The following is a 5,252-nucleotide window of genomic DNA, read 5'->3' as shown; positions in this document are numbered from 1 at the left end:
GCGATTTGAATCTTGAATAAACGCCGCAATGTGATTATTATTTCTCTTCGGCGCAGAGACATCAACCAACACAATTGAAGTTTCACGGGCGTTCAAGGAGTCTACATGGTTCAGTGCGCTGGACCATCATGGTTGGAAACAAGCCTTTACTCAGGGTCTCAGAGCTAGCTGGTGACATGCACAAGACCTCGTGTTTAAGCAAAACTTCAGAAAAAGTATTCCTTGTCGTCCACCCCTTTGTCAGCTTTGAGTTCACCGGATTTTAAACTCCTTTCCTGAAGCACAACAGTTCCAAGATGAATATCTTAACCTCTTTGCTCTCCTTTCCAGGCAAAGCTGTTAAATTACCAGTAAAGTTTCCTTTTGGTACTTTACTATTTGTTGGAATATTTTCCTTCGAAAGGTTGCAGGAGTAGTTATATTCTCCACCATCTTGCGGCTGGAGTATAACGATTGTTTCATTGCCGTTTTAATATAACTTTTTTTTCTCTCTAGATGAGTATTAAGACTCCGTTTGGATCCGCCCAGTTTATTATAAGATGTAATAGCTGGGGACGCCCGCCCATAGTTTTCTATAAGCTGGGTGATTCCGTGGCTGGATATTTGAAACCTGTAATGTAGTAAGCTGGCTATAAGCTGGGCCGTTTGGATTAGCTAGAGTTGGGGCCTAATTAAGTACAGCTTCAAATGGCTGGAGTAGTTCATCCGGACCCTCTATGCGTATTAGGCCTAGGTTTGGTGAATATAGGGACATGCATATCTTCCTGGTTGGTAGGTCATCTCCCATCCTAGATTCGTTAGCAAGTTCCAACAAAAGCACATAATTCTAAGCAAACTCCTCGACCTCTCAAACAAACTTTCATTGGCTCTGCAAGACGTTTTTTTTAACTTGCTCAGTGAGCAGTCAGTGCTTCGTTTGAAATCAAGAACCAGAATTTCTGCAGAGGTGCTGAATGCTGACTAGGTGAGTGCGGTGACAAGGAACGTACAGCTAGCTGCAGAGACGGAATCAAATCGACGTATCAAAGAGCAAAAGAGATTTTGTCGGGAGGAAGAGACAAAGCAGGATCGGAAGAGAGTTGTTAGATCTCCTCTTCGTGTAGCAGATATACATGATATCCTTGCTTACTCTCAGTTATCATAGTAATGTTCTTTCAGTTACAGTCATTTTGATCCATCCTTTTGATTAAACATTAGATTCCATGTGCCTGAAAATGGTCCGATCAATCAGAGAGTGATGTGATCTCTCTCTCTTTTTTCCTGTACAATATAGGTTATGGGATCTCTGCAGCCAAGCATGCAATTGCATCTCCCTTTGAGTGGTGAGAAATTGTTTTATTTCCCTCTGCGAGCCCCTGATAATATATAGTGCTCAATTGGCATCATGCATGGTGCAGACTTAGAGTTTTACACTGGTTTAATAAGTAGTGTCACTTCCTATTAGGCTATTACTATAGGATCCATCTCACAATTCAGCTGCTCCTGCGTATCAGCCTCTGTAGAGCTTGCATACCATGAGTGTATCTCGCACTACACCAATGCAAATGCCAACATCATCATCAGCGCTCGTGACATCTCGTCGCCTTGCCGCTAGGACTCTTGGCCTTGACTAGCATCAGTTTGTCCCCTGCCATTATTCTTTAAGGAACTCACAGTAAAAGGGCGACGTGGACCACAAACCATTTTCTCAGGCGCAGCAAGAAACAGATCAAACGAGAGAGAAAAGCTGGGTGGAAATCATACAAGCCCGTACGGATTCTTCGCCTTTGTAGGAGCCTGAAGGATTTGAATACCCCAGGCCTACGCCTGGTAGATGATGAAGCGCATCGCGTCGATCTGCAAGCAGGCCGGCCGGGGTCTCTGAAGCACTGCAAGTTCCCATGCCCGTCCGCTTGCGGGCAAAGTGCGTTGCATGGGTGGCGGTCTGCTCCCGTATACCCTCTCAACTCCAGCTGGTTTTGTCCCCAGCCATAGCCTACTGCTTCTTTCTGCTCTAGTGGTAAAACCTAAAAGACCGGCAGGGAGACGATGCTACTGTGCTCCTCGCCACCGACAGCTTCTTCGAAGTCCCAGCTGCGAGAGTACCTGGGCCTGACAACCGGGACCAGTCCGTGGCTGGCGGGTGGTCCCGCCATTGGAGCTCATGCAAAAGCAGGCTACACCTGTGACTGAGGAGATGGTGCTGCGTAATAAGCTTTTGGTGTGTGCGTGGATGGGTACTCGCCGGAGATACTAGCTCGCATAGAAATGTGGTCGAGGTGGTGGCCCCTGTGAGAAGATCTGTCTCTGACCTTTTTAACTGGAGCTGAGCATTGACAATTCGAGAGACCCGTGCATGCAATTCTCTCCCGATATTCCTTGTTACTTTTGTACCTTTCGGTACTTTAAGTTGCAGATGGAGTTTTTAGAGATCGAGCTTCAGGTAATAGGAAGATCATCTCGTACGACTTTAATTTGTTTGTTGTTAGCATGCAATATGTAGCAGATTTGAATAATGAAACTGTATCAAGGCAGATGTGGTACTAGTTAATTAAGGATGTGAAGCTGATACAAATACCCTTTCTATTTTGATTCATACACTTGTGGTATCAATCTCATTCAACTACTGTGGAAATCTATGTGTTCTTGTAAAATTTATGGAAACAGATGTGGTAAATATTTTTGGTAACTGAAACATTACTTAGTTCTTATTATTCGGATTGCATCATACACATAGTAGGAGTAATATGCTATTGCAGTATGAATATAGGACGTTGGAGAACTGTCTGCTTCATTTAATACAAACGTGAGACTACATGTGAAATGCGACAATTAATAATGATGACCACTTTAATATACGCGATATTGTGTGTTCAGCATGATGTGTCAATCTCATGTATGTTATCGGAGATAGAAGAAGCCATTCTGCTAGGGTTTTGTGAGAGCCTTCATATTCTAGGATTATACTCTCCTTATCTTACATCGAATTTGGGATGAAGGATTAGTAGTTAGTAACAAGAAACAAGGGCAGTGTAGCGGAAGTTTGAGGCGGTGGGCTAGGTCGTCGGGGGATGACTTTGTAGCATCGAGGTTAAAGTAGAATAAAGTCGAAGTGGTGACAAGTGGTGGGTGGGGCAGTTGGGCGGCTTGTCGGTGTGGTGGTAATAAGGAAGTGGAGGCATAGCAGCCGGTTACAAACCAATTGACGCATCAACAACTATAGAATTCTGGTGGAGAATATTAGCAAAGCTAGAGGCTATTTTTCTTTAAAAAAAGAAGTTAGAGAGAAGATAGATATGCAGTGGTCTAGTTGCTTGCTCGCAGGGATGCAGTTATATTAATTTTGGATCATTGTTTGGGTCATTGGATCGATTCAAAAATTTGATAAAATGAATTATGATAGCATTGTGCGTAATTAATTTAGAAGAAAAAATAAACTAGAATGACATGCCATCGTAATTATTTAGTTGATGCATAAACATCGTTGGGTACCTATTTGCATCTCTTGCTTGCTTGGCTAGGGTGTTCTTTGCGCATTAGCGAGGCTATTTGCAACTGTATGTATACGGTTGCAACTTGCAAATAAATGAGGACTTTTACGTATGACCATATACTACTATCTGAAAAGGACTCGTACGTAAACATCGGACGGTCGAGATTTTTTTATTAGTAGTATGAGGTAGTATATCTAGATAGTATAGGTAGTACAAGGGTAATGTCAGAAAAATTATTTCACTACAAGGTTTCACCCCTGATGCGACGGCCTAAAAGTGTTGCAATATGCCAAAAATGGTTGCAACAAATAAAATTGCAAAAAATTATAAAAATTATCCTTAATTTGTATTAAGTTAGTAATGGCAATCTTACCCTTCTTATCGATGGTAGGATCTTTTTTATACTATATATTACCAAGTGGTAGTACTGTGCCCTGTAAAAGAGGCCTAAATAAAAGGCCTGACTAATAAAAAGTAGTTTATTAGGGCAAAGGCCAAACACATATTTTAGTAACTTAGTATTCTGTTTAGCACATTCAAATTGTGCGGTATTCATCTTCAGATCATGCTGGTAAATACAAGTTCAGTACGGCGCGCCATTGAACTGGCCAGTAGGCCCACTGCTTACTGCTAGCCGGTGCACCGCGACAACGTCGGACGCGGAGCAGGCACGTCTACAATACAGGCCACGCCCGGCAGAGAACCTGCACGCCACCACCGGCCGTACGTTCGCCCGGGCGCGCCACCGCTCGAGCACGGCGCGTTCCGCGTTCCCACGGCCCGACCTGATGGGAGCCGACGCTGCGCGCTGCGCCCGCACTGCTAGCTCCGCCCGCAGCGGCGCGCGCGCCGTCGACCGACCCCATCCTGCGGCGAGCCCCGCTTTCCCGGCGCCGAGGGAATCCCGGCCCCGCGCGCATGGGCCATGCATGGCCGCGTGTTGCCGGAGCATCCGTACCGCGGCGAGGGCCCGGCGACGAGTTGTCTAGTCTAGCTCCCGTGGGTGGTAGGGTGGCGACGGGACGCTGGAGTGGAGTGTTCGCGTGCACCCTTCTGCCGCCCCTGCACGCCCCGTCCGCCCGTCGTGGTGTGGGGTTTTTTGACGGGGCGCACACGTCCCATCCGGTCGGGTCGCGTCGTCGCGTGCGTCGCCGTGGGCTCGGCCGCTCGCTCCGGGGATGGGACGGCGAGCCCTGCGGCTCTGCTGCCCGCCCGCTCGTTTCATTGGCGAATCAATCAGTCCGGCCGGGGCGTCGACGCGTCCACATCGCTCGCAGAGAATTTTGCAGGACACGTGACAAGGATTCTATCTTTTGCTGGGTCCGTTTGCTCTGTGACCGTGTGTGCAGACGGTGTTCGGAAGTCGCAAGTTTGCAGCGCACCGTGTGCTAATGTAAAAGGTGCAAGCACCTTTGGCGCGGATTACAAAATGTTTTTTTTCCGCGAAGCGGATTACAAAATGTTGGGTTTCGCTGTGTCTGTGTGTTGTCAAAGAGACCAAGAAGTCTCCCCCAAGTCGGGTCGCCGAAGTACACGGCCCGCAATCCACACTTACGAGCCCGCTAGCTAGCGCTTCATCCAGCCCTACACGCCCACGCGGGCCGCGATTCACAATAGCTAGCTAGGTCGTGCCGAGGAAATTTCTTGACAGGCCGTGGGCCGCCTCAATCTTTGTCCGTCTGGGCTACATGGCAAATTGGATTCTCCCTGGATTAGGTTCTCCGCAGCAAGGCCATTTCCTTGTAAAATTTCTCCCTCATTGTTGGGTCGGCCCGACGA

This window comes from Panicum hallii, chromosome 5 (assembly GCF_002211085.1).
Source record: "Panicum hallii strain FIL2 chromosome 5, PHallii_v3.1, whole genome shotgun sequence".
Taxonomy (NCBI): domain Eukaryota; kingdom Viridiplantae; phylum Streptophyta; class Magnoliopsida; order Poales; family Poaceae; genus Panicum; species Panicum hallii.
Note: the sequence above shows the minus strand (reverse complement) of the source record.